Source organism: Berghia stephanieae, chromosome 6, assembly GCF_034508935.2.
Source record: "Berghia stephanieae isolate SIO BIC M18660-M18661 chromosome 6, UCSD_Bste_1.3, whole genome shotgun sequence".
NCBI classification, from domain to species: domain Eukaryota; kingdom Metazoa; phylum Mollusca; class Gastropoda; order Nudibranchia; family Aeolidiidae; genus Berghia; species Berghia stephanieae.
The window spans coordinates 61,212,921-61,225,420 of record NC_088365.1 but is presented as its reverse complement, the minus strand read 5'-3'; the positions used below and the strand labels follow the sequence as shown (position 1 = coordinate 61,225,420).

Here is a 12,500-nt window from a genome sequence, read left to right as displayed (position 1 = left end):
CATCATCATCATCGTCATCGACATCAACATCATCATAAGTCCGAAATATTTTAGCCGCTCCTAGCAACGGAAGTTGGTGACACCTCATTACAAATTTAAAATGTGACTTATATCACTTCAAACTGGTATTGTTTTCAGGTAGAACCAGGTGACGAAACGTGAATAGGATTGTCACATCCGCCCAGCAACGAGCAGCGTGGTTCTAAACAAAGAAAATCGGTACTTTTTATTCTTCATGCTGGCTAGAACTTTTTTTACATGTCATGTGATCAGAATGTGTAAAAGTCAAAACATGATCAGATTTATAATGTTTTTCTCCTCTAGATACACTTTTATGCTCGTCGGAGAAGTATTTCATAAGGGCGTCCGCCATTGTTCCGATAGTTTAGAACCAGTTACTAAGTTACCATGCGTCATTACGAGTGAAGTGACGTCACGACTGTTGAGCCATATTTATAGTTATTGTTCTGTCGTACGAAATATCAATCACTCATTACATTATATTGATACATCTGGAATATATGTAGACTAATTACTTTTGGCCATAGATGTTACTAGACAGACAACAAACCCCTATATCACGTGGGCAGATCAGCCGATTATATACTGTGTCACTGAACTTAAAAGACGTCATTCTTGAACTCTCCTTGTATTATTTCGGAATAGCAAATGAGCGGCACAACTCGTTTCGTGTTATTTATGTGACTGCATCAAACAAAATCGTCAAAGATAGCTCAACAAGTTTTCATAGCCCAGTTTCCAGACCGTTAACCCCCTCCTTACCAACTATAGGAAAATCGTCACATTCGTTACGAGACAACCAACATTTTGTCTTATTCAAATTTCTCTTGTACATCATAAAATTTAAATAAAATGATCCGTGTGTTGTAGAGCAAAGAAATTATTTATCGCAAGAACTTTACTATTGTGTTTGAGTGATAAAATATATATTTTTGTGTTAGTTGGGTGTGAAGTTTTGGGGGAAATCCTGAAAATGGCTGGTAAGGAGAGAATTGAAGGAAAACGACTTATTTTTAAAAATGGGATAATCTAAATTTGCTGAGACACGTAGTAAGAGATTGATCACACTCCCTTTCGGCCAAGCGATATTTGCCACACTGTTGCCATTCCGAAATAGTTGGAGAGAAAAATGAGTTCATATTGATTTTGGTAAGTTTGGTGATGGAATGTCGGTCTATGGATAATGGACATAATACACGTATGGCGTTGCCATAGTCAGTGGTGAAATCCAGATGTAAATATCTAGAACGGTTTAAGAATAAAAAGTCGTTGAAATCAGTGGAAGACTTTTTGGACGTCCTGTATTATTCCCCCGAATCGAATCAAAATGAATCGATACACTTCGTAAATATTTCGTAAAGAATTGTTAATACATGTATGAATAACCAATCACGGATCATTTCGGGCTCAAAACCACTCTTCAGCCAATACCCCACCCCCTTCCTCCACCCTCCCAATACAAAAAAAAAAAAACAAAAAAAAACAAAAAACAAACAAATAAAAACATCAATACATCAGTTAAAATCCTGACAGACGGCAGATGAAAATTGGACACGGCTGCCCTCAAGACAAATTTAATTTGTAAGAAGATCCGGAACTGGTAATATTATATTATGATCTTTATTCCGACTGGGGAATGTACGGTTTGTAAAAAATATACATATATCTGTTTTTCATTAACCTGAAAACTCGGGCGATTAGTTTGTTTGGTTCGACAAGATCAACGGGAAGATGTTATCGAGTGTGGCAGAAATTAAATATTCTTTTAAAAACAGTTAAATGCATTTCTGAACTAAAGCGGCTTAACGGTCTTGATACAAATATAGTTCGTAATATGATTGATTGTTTCACCATTGAGGACCAGATTGTTAATATAGATACTGTGGGGGGGGGGGGGGGGGGGATATTTGGTTCCTAAGATATGCCTTAATGGCAATGATAAAATTCCATACTTATATAACCTTTGCGATTTTCAGTGGCGTATTGTCTTTCTTTGAATTACTCAAAAGAAATTGATTTTGAAAAGTAAAATTGACCAAAGAGCAAATCTTAGGAATAAGACACAGTTTAAAGTGGTCCTTCAGAGCCATTCGGCTCGTGGAGCCGAAGTGTACCCCGATTTCTATAGCGTGAAACGGGACAATAGTAATTGCTTGCTATACTTTGGATAGGACGCTGGTAAGTATAATATCGCAAAGTACTAACAGAAAACGCAGCCATCCATTTGCTGCTGGGTGGACAAGGGGGACAGAAAAGAAAGACAGTTTATTTACATACGTAATTCGAAGACGAAGGCAAACAAGGATGTCTGTTATTTCATCACAGCATCGAAATGGTCAGTGTTAACAGCTAACATATTATTGAAAAACAAAAACAAAAATAGATAGAAACATAGACATCACTGTGGGGCTCATGGGATCATCACTTTGGAGAGTACGCTGCTACACCACTGAACTTAAAACAACATATCAATCTTAAATGGTACGATTTACGTTATAATTCTATTATTCGCGTGTGCTTAAATTATGAAAACACCCCCAACATCAAAGGAATTTTAAGATTGCTTAATAACCAATTGCGATATATTCTAGATTTCATCTTCTAACCTCATGGTGTTTTTTTTTTTCTTTTCTTTTTTTTTTTTTCGTGTTTGCTTTGATTTTTTGTTATTAATTCAAGATCAAAATATCGCATATATTTTAATATAGGAGACAATCGTTGTATCTTAATATCCGGCGGAAAAGTCAATTCATGGAGCAAGCATCTAAACCCTCATTGAACATAATATTATTTCAATATAGGATACAATTGTAATATCTTAACCTCCAGCGGAAGAGCCAATTTATCGAGCAAGCATCTAAACTCTCATTGAACATATTTCAATATAGGATGCAATTGTAATATCTTAACCTCCAGCGGAAGAGTCAATTCATCGAGCAAGCATCTAAACTATCATTGAACATATCTCAATATAGGAGACAATCGTTGTATCTTAACCTCCGGCGGAAGAGTCAATTTATCGGGCAAGCATCTAAACTCTCATTGAACATATTTCAATATTGGATGCAATTGTAATATCTTAACCTCCAGCGGAAGAATCAATTCATCGAGCAAGCATCTAAACTCTCATTGAACATATCTCAATATAGGATGCAATTGTAATATCTTAACCTCCAGCGGAAGAATCAATTCATCGAGCAAGCATCTAAACTCTCATTGAACATATTTTAATATCACAGGATGCATTCGTAGTACCTTAACCTCCATATCTAGTCTTAGCCAGTCAACTGCCATCAGAAGTAAATAAAACTCGGTATTTAAAAATTTGGCCATAAAACTCGTCCTTCAATAAATATCGATCGATTTAAATGAAAATGACCATCTTGGCAAAAACTCTCATACCTTGGGCTTGAAGAAAGACTCCGCGAAATCCCAGGTTTGAGAGTTGTTTTTTTCCACGATGAGGGACATTTAATTCGACCGATATTTGAAAGACGAGTTTTTTGGCCAAATTTTTTTAGATACGAGTTTTTTTTGTTTTTTTTTTTTTTTTTTGTTTTTTTTTTTCCAGATTACGACAGTTAACTGCTGGTTAAGGACCGAACACTAATTTAAAAAAAAGAAATATTATTTCGGATTGTGTTAATTAACTAAAAAGTTCATTTTTCGTCAGTTATTTCTTTGCTCTCAAGTTCACCCCGACATAATAGCGTTTAGAGTTGATGGGTCACACACGGCACGAGCGGGTTTTTTAACGTAACGGAAGAGTCAATTTTTCGAGCAACCATTTATTGAACTCTCATCGAGCAATCTTCAATAGAGGATGCAATCGTAATGATATTATTATCTTAACTCCCGATACAACCAGGCACTTGCTTCGATTTGATTTTCGCCTCTCTGTCTCTCTCTCCCTTTCTCTCTCTTTCTCTCTCTCTCTATCTCTATCTCTCTTTCTCTCTCTTTTTCTCTCTCTCTCTCCCTTTCTCTCTCTCTCTTTCTCTCTCTCTCTCTTTCTCTCTCTCTCTCTCTCTCTCCTCTCTCTCTCTCTCTCTCTCTCGCAATCTCTCTCTAATATCTCTCTATCTCCATACCTCTATCTCTCTCTCTTTCTCTCTCTCTATCTCTCTTTCTCATTCCTCCTCCTCTCTCTCTCTCTCTCTATCTCTTTCTCACGTTATTATAAACACTATGACATCAATCTATTTCGATTATATCTACCTCGAGACCAGTGTTACCAATTTTGCATTTTAATGCCAAATTCATTCTTTCCTCTTTTTTTTTAATTGTGATATTTTGGTTTTCTTTTAAAGTCTTTTTTGTTGTTGTTTTCATAGAAATTAGCGTTTGGCACTTTGTGTGTTTTATAAATATTTTTTTCGTATGTTTGTCAGTTACAAATAAGACAATTTGTCACCATGATACCGGCAGTACGAGGTGAGACTTTTATAAAATAGTGGCATTTATTCATGACAAGGGAATAAGTCAATCTAAATTGATTTCCACTTCTATGTATATTTTAGCATTTTAAAAAATGATGCTGCGGATAGTTTGGCCTCTTTTTTTTTTTTTTAACTCTCTCGAGTTCTCCCTCATTGAAAATCGAACAAATTTGTTCGATTTTCCATGCATATGAACTCGAGAGAGTAAATTATAAACCAAAATTTGATATTTGGCATTTTCTGCGACTTGTTTGGCATTTCTTTGTACAATAAATCTGGCAAGCCTGCTCGAGACCCGCTCCCTTACACATTATATTATTGATTCTTTTTGTGATATAATTTTTGATTTATTTTAGATTCGAACGCCCACGTGTTTATGCTGTTGTCATGTTAACTCACTCAACCCTAACACCGACTATATCCGTAGTTTACCCGGGTTACTGTTACCCCATGTCTATTTATGACATTTTTATGAGACAAATTATAGGCGTAGTATCAAAGCTAATGTTTTTAGTTTTTACATGTTAATGGTAGTTGAATGTACAAACTCATTTTTAATTTATTTTTTCCAATTTTGAAAAGTATCAAAAATCTCTAGGATTGAGTGAGTTAACAATAACTACTACTTTCACCTCTGTGTATTTCTGGGTGGGGTTCCCGACCTCCCTACTTAATGGGCAGGGAGGTACTTGCTGTGTCTTCTACCCCCCCCCCCCTGTATCTGTTTCCCAATTGCTTCCTGTCTTTTGCCTTGGAACTAATGAGATGACTTAGTTTTGTTCTGACCCTGGCCGGAGTCCTTGACTGAGAGGGAAGCAGTCGAATATATAGGTATCATTTTGGGAGATGGTATTTTTTTCCCCCTTGTAAATCATCTCTCTGTTATGTACTGTTATTTTCTATTTTAAAATATGATTTGTAAACATTTGAGTATATTCCTCTGAGTGGGATCTTTGTGCTGGTGTCTGGGTGAGACTTTCGGCTGATCTCAAACTAAATATACTGATAGTGTGCTCTTGGAATCTACTTCATTTCCCTATTTGAACCATTCCCCGTTTGTCTTACTTTTTCCTCAAGACCTTTTAATTGTACATCTAGAATGTCTTTATTATCCAATTTTCTTCCTTTTTACTGGCGCTGATAAGACCTAATTAAATGTGTTGCAAGCGATGTAAAACCCATAAAAAACAAACAAATCTGTGTATTTCTGCTGATCCTGATTGTCTCCCCCTGCCCCTGCTCTGGGCTTGGCGACCCGTCGTTCCGGTGTTGATCCCGCCACAGTCTTCTGAGGAAGCTCCAAAAAAAAAAATAAAATCGCTTCATCATGTACCCGATGTGGGAAAGAAAACCCGAAACAACAGAGCATATAGTTGAACGGTGTGTTGTGCCGAAATGTTCGGGCGGGTTTGCGACGGTGCACGAGTGCGGTAAAGCATTTGTGGATTGGGTCGATGGTCATAACACTGTAGTGTGAAGAAGACCATTAGAAGCTGCTGCTGCCGCGTTCCGTTGTGCCCATCTTCTACTTATACGCGTAGTTCTAGATAGATGTAGCTTGTTGCGCCGCAAGTCACCACTGACAACAACCAACTTGACTGTCACTGTTTTGATGGGGTGAGGGGGATATTTGAAGGACGAGTTTTCTGGCCAATTTTGATTTTAATACGAGTCTTTTCAGAGTACAACAGTTACCCCTCACTCCCACCCCCACCCTCCCCCGTTTTTGCTCTTTCCGGCATGAGACCAGATTGACATAATACTAAGAATAAACGATTTATAATCATAAATTCGTTCGCTGATCATCAATGTCGTTAGTCATCAGTCGTCGTCGTCGCATCGCCCGCCGCCTATCTGAGTTGTCTTGTCATGCTCACCCGCCGCGGTGTTCTATCTAATGATAATATTATTTCATTCACCGGAATGCGGTGGTAATGATAATACTGATATCATTAGATCTTTCACAGTAGTTATCAACTTACTATCTATAATATACGCTTCCGTAGTATGTATCTATATCGTCTTGCAATGATGGCACTGACGAGGTTAGTGTTAAAATTCAACGATTTGTGTGTGTCGCTCGCTTCGCGCGCCGCCGCCGCGCGAGTTCTTATGACGTCTAATAATGATTAGTAGTATTATCGTTATCCTTGGAGGAAATGATATAGACAACAATATGTTTAGTGTCTCTATGCTGTTATCTGATTTAACCCAGAGTGTTGTGTGTGTCCGCGCTGTTCCTTGACTTCGATGATGATTCTCTGCGACGTCTTCCTAGTATTATTATTATTATTAGGATAAAATGCCTATGTTTATGAATGTATATCGCTACCGCTAAGATAGATATAAATAGATATTGATAATATATGTTGTTTTTTTTTCATCAATCTTGATTTAATAATAACAATAATAATAATACTATTTATCATTATTATCATTATTATTATTATTATTATCATTATTATTATTATTATTATTATTATTATTATTATTATTATTATTATTATTATTATTATTATTATTATTATTATCATCACCGTTTTCCTGGAGGATGAGTTGGATTTAAGAATTAGTGTTGACTTGTCGTGACAATGCCATGGTGTGTATAGATCGTGTGTTAGGCTTCTTCTATCTTTCGATGCTTGTTTCATTGTCAGCTGATTGTACACAACAAGCCCACGAGGTATGTATGGAGAGTTGCACCGTTTACTTTGCTTATTTCTTCTTCTTCTTCTTCTTCTTCTTCTTCTTCTTCTTCTTCTTCTTCTTCTTCTTCTTCTTCTTCTTCTTCTTCGTCTTCTTCGTCTTCTTCTTCTTCTTCTTCTTCTTCTTCTTCTTCTTCTTCTTCTTCTTTCTTCTTCTTCTTCTTCTTCTTCTTTCTTCTTCTTCTTCTTCTTCTTCTTCTTCTTCTTCTTCGTCTTCTTCTTCTTCTTCTTCTTCTTCTTCTTCTTCTTCTTCTTCTTCTTCTTCTTCTTCTTCTTCTTCTTCTTCTTCTTCTTCTTTTCTTCTTCTTCTTCTTCTTCTTCTTCTTCTTCTTCTTCTTCTTCTTCTTCTTCTTCTTCTTCTTCTTCTTCTTCTTCTTCTTCTTCTTCTTCTTCTTCCTCTTCACTATCATGCCCCCCCTCCCCGCCCCCAGCTCATCCTCTACTTTTAGGCAGAATAGATTCAACAATCTCCTTCATTGATTCCTGTTCCTCCTCCTCCTTCTACATTATAACAGTTTTAAAGAAAACAAACAAGAAAAAAAAAATCAACGTAAAACCAAAACAAAGCTAATTTGAAAAAGAAAGAAAGAAAAACAAAATAAAAATAAAACTTACATTTATAAAATCCAACCACTGTAGAGTACAAAACAAATGAAAATTGCTCACAAATTTCGAAATCTCCAACAATAGTCTTCAATAGTCGTAACGTCACTTCCTTCCTTATGACGCATGGTAACTTAGTAACACTGGCTCTAAACTATCGGAACAATGGCGGACGCCGTATGAAATATTTCGCCGGCGAGCATAAAAGCGTATCCAGAGGAAAAATAAACCATAAATTTGATCATGTTTTGACTTTTACACATTCTGATCACAAGGCATATGAAAAGGGAATGAAAAGTTCTAGCCAGCATGAAGAATAAAAAGTAAGGATTTCTTTGTTTAGAACCAAGATGGCCGCCGTTGCCGGGTGGCGTGACATCAGACTACTGAATCCAATTGATAAAACATAATTGATCATTGTGCGTCAGTGACGCCCGCTTGTTTGTATAGATAGTTCGAAGATGACGTCACTCAGGCCTTTGTTATTGTTTTTGCCATCCGCGTTTGTGAGTTGTTCTCACTAAACTGTATTAACCAGACTATAAAAGTTCATGGTTACACAAAGTTTGTGTGTTGGTCCGTTATACTTCCGGATGGCAATGTTGTGAACTCCTTGGCCAAGCGCATTCTATCTATATTATGTTCTAGTTTGGCAAAACAATGATGATGATGGCGATCCCAGGTTTGGGAGTTTTTCTCAAGACGAGAGTCATTTAAATCGATCGATATTTAATAATAGAGATTCATATAGCGCAAAATCGACTAAACGTGCTCAAAGCGCTTTACAAGGGGGCCCTGACCAACAGCAACAAGTAACATGTAGAACGAACCATGATGACGCCTGTTAGGCGGTATTACAATTTTTTTTTCCAACATAGACAACACTGTTAACGACCAGGTACTTGTTTTACTCCTGAGTACGGTGAGAGATTGTGAGTAAAGAACCTTTTCCGAGGACTCAATTATGCGCCAGCGAGGCTCGAACCCAGGACCTTACGATCCGAAAGCGAGTGCCATACCATTAGACCACATAGCCTCATGATATGACAGGTTCTACTCTCACTCTGAGCTGCTCTTTACTCGAATTTCCTCACCCTACTCAAGTAAAAAATCAGTAACTTTGCGTTGACAGCGTTTTCTATGTCAGAAAAAACCCCACTGTAATATAATATCACCTCACAGGCGCCATGCCTCGTCTAACATTTTTAGTGGATATTGCCCTGTATAAAATGCTGACGTTTTTGTCTATTAAAATCATTTTTTAAAGTTATTATGATAATTTTTGTTAATTGAAAGAAAGTGATCGAATAAAAATAAATAAATAAATAAATAAATTAAATGAAATAAAATTCCCTTTGTTCATCCTAATGGGGACATTTTTTTCTCTAGGATCAACAGCGTTTTCTATGTCCAAAAAAACCAACAAAAAACAAAAAAAAAAAAACAACAAAAAACAAAAAAAACAAAAAAAAAAAAAACAACAAATAAACATAAAACCTGTAATATAATATCACCTCAGAGGCGGCATGTCTCGTCTAACACGTTTTAGTGGATATTGCGCTATATAAAATGCTCACGTTTGAAAAATTAAGATTTTGTCCTTTTTGCTTAGCGATGCTTTTGTCCGTGGATCGCTCGTAAAGCGCTTTGAACATGTTTAGTGAATATTGTACTGTATAAATATTTACGTTAAAAAAAATAATTTTTGAAAGTTGATCATGATATTTATTTTTAAGTGAAACATCAAACAACTTGAGCTTTTATATAGCGCAATATCCACTAAACGTGCTCAAAGCGCTTTACAAGAAGTCCCTGACCAACAGCAACACTTAAAAAGTAGAACGAGACATGACGCCTGTTAGGCGATATCACAATTTTTTTTTCTGACAGATATAACGCTGTTCACGGTCATGTATCCATTTTACACCTGAGTACGGTGAGAAAATGTGAGTATAGAGCCTTTTTATTTTCTTCTAAGGACTCAACGATGCGTCAAGCGAAGCTCGAATCTCGAACCCAGGACCTTCCGATCCGAAAGCGAGTGCCATACCACAAGACCACATATTAGCCGCGCACAAGTGAAAGAAAGTGATCGAATGAGTTTGAGGTCGGATTTTTTTACACCTCTTTATTCTTCTCAATTTTGTCCTTCATCTTTAATCTCTCTCTCTCTCTCTCTCTCTCTCTCTCTCTCTCTCTCTCTCTCTCTCTCTCTCTCTCTTTCTCTCTCTCTCTCTCTCTATATATATATATATATTTTTTTTTCTTTTTTTTTTTCAAACATTAAAAATAAAGATAATTCGTCGTATATGGAAGTTTATACAACTCCCAATGGGTGAGGGGAAATCTATGCAACGACGACGACGACCTTCGATAGGAATTTCCGGATTACGATTACGCCGCCGCTGGTTACGCGTATCTATGTTGCATCCGCCGTGCGTCATGCGTCATGTTGGCATTTACGCAAGGGGAAGAAATATCATTACAGAGGGGGGGGGGTAGAGAGAGAGAGAGAGAGAGAGAGAGAGAGAGAGAGAGAGAGAGAGAGAGAGAGAGAGAGAGATGGAAATAATACTACCACGGATGTCAAATCATTTTGATTTAAAGACAAATAAATAAATATAATACCGTAGCCAGAGGCCAGAGCGAGGCAAATTGTAATGTAATGTAATGTCATGTGACCCTCCGCCTCGATATCGAAATGATATTATTATTATTATGTGTGAATGAGGGCGAATACAGTACTTGCGAGATTCTAGCACGCTGAAAAAAAAAACAACAAAAAAAAACAGCACGCTCTGCAATAGATAGAATGAAGACGACGTCACTCGGGTCTTTGTTATTGTTTATTTTTTTAAATATATTTATTTATTTATTTATTTATGCCATCCACGTTTATGAGTAATTCTCACTAATCTGAATTAACCAGACTATATAAACGACCAAGATCACACATAGTTTTGTGTGTTGGTCCGTTGTATTTCGGGATGGCAATGTTGTGAGTTTCTTAGCCAAGCGCATACTATCGATAGCCAGAGGCCAGAGCTAGGCAAATTGTAATGTAATGTCATGTCATGTCATGCGACCCTCCGCCTCGATATCGAAATGATATTATTGTTATTATTATTATTATTATTATTATTATTATTATTATTATTATTATTATTATTATTATTATTATTATTATTATTATTATTATTATTATTATGTGTGAATGAGGGCGAATACAGTACTTGCTAGATTCTAGCACGCTGAAAAAAAAAACAAAAAACAGCACGCTCTGCTATAGATAGAATGAAGATGACGTCACTCGGGTTTTTTTTTTGTTTTTTTTTTTTGTTTTTTTTTTTGCCATCCACGTTTATGAGTAATTCTCACTAATCTGTATTAACCAGACTATATAAACGACAGGGCGATGTTTAAATGTCAAAACATGATCATATTTATATTGTTTTTTTCCTCTGGATACACTTTTATGCCCGTCGGAGAAATATTTCATAAGGGCGTCCGCCATTGTTCCGATAGTTTAGAGCCAGTTACTAAGTTACCATGCGTCATTACGTGGGAAGTGACGTCAAGACTGTTGAAGCCTGTTCCACTGTACATTTTAATGTAGTAGTAGTATTATTATAATGTACTTCCCCAGCTGCGCGCTGGGGCCCATAGTATTTTTATGATTAGACTACAAATTGAATAAATTAAATTAACATTTTATGATATTATTGATCAGTAAAAATCTCTTTTTGCTTTTGCCTCTTGCTTCTTTTTTTTCTGTCTCTTTTTTCTCTATTTTTCTTCCTTTTTCTTTTTAAATTTTGTTCGTTTTCCCCTCCCCTCCTTTTTTTTTTTGGGGGGGGGGGTTGCAATAGGCTTCAACAGTCGTGACGTCACTTCCCTCGTAATAACGCATGGTAACTTAGTAACTGGTTCTAGACTATCGGAACAATGGCGGGCGCCCTGATGAAATACTTCTTCTCCCACGACCATAAAAGTGTATCCAGAGGAGAAAAACATTATAAATCGGGTCATATTTTGATTTTTATACATTCTGATCACATGACATGTGAAAAAATTATAGCCAGTATGAAGAATGAAAAGTAGATATTTTCTTTGTTTAGAACAAGCTGCTTGTTGCTGGGCGGACGTGACATTAGTTAAGACTATTGAATCGAATTCGTTCGTCACTGCTTATTTAGTTGCCATTCCCCGATGAGTGGGTTTTGGGTACTTGGTTTCGAACATTTAGATTTGTGTATGTGTGTGTGTGTGTGTGTGTGTGTGTGTAAGTGTGTGTGATTGTTCGTGCATTGTCACCCGACTGGTCACTGAACAGGATCAGCATCGCTTGCTTTCATAGCAGATATTTTGAAAACTAGAAACACTATTAAATCCTCCGATATTTCAAGTAACCGTCCTACATGTTAAGGAGTTGCTGCTGGTCAAGGTCCCCTTGTAAAGCGCTTTGAGCATATTTAGTCGATATTGCTTTATAAAGCTGCTCAAAATGGTTTTTAAATTTTATTTTGTTTTGTTTGTTTTTTGACTTAACTCTTTGATTTTATCAAACAAATGTGAATGATTTTCTATGTTGACTTACTTTGACTTATTCCTCTTGGCTCCCGGCGGAGTATAGGGCCTCAACAGAACTCTTCCATCTTCTTATGTCCTTGGCACAGACTTTTGCCTCACTCCAGGTAAGATTGGAGACACTCAAATCTTGGTGGTGGCTTCT

At 36.6% G+C, this 12,500-nt stretch overlaps 1 protein-coding gene across 3 annotated transcripts in view; it reads left to right on the top strand.

The window, feature by feature from the left end:
* LOC144975375 (uncharacterized) overlaps positions 1–12,500 on the top strand; it is a 104,819-nt gene that overhangs the window by 55,638 nt on the left and 36,681 nt on the right. The window lies entirely within an intron of this gene.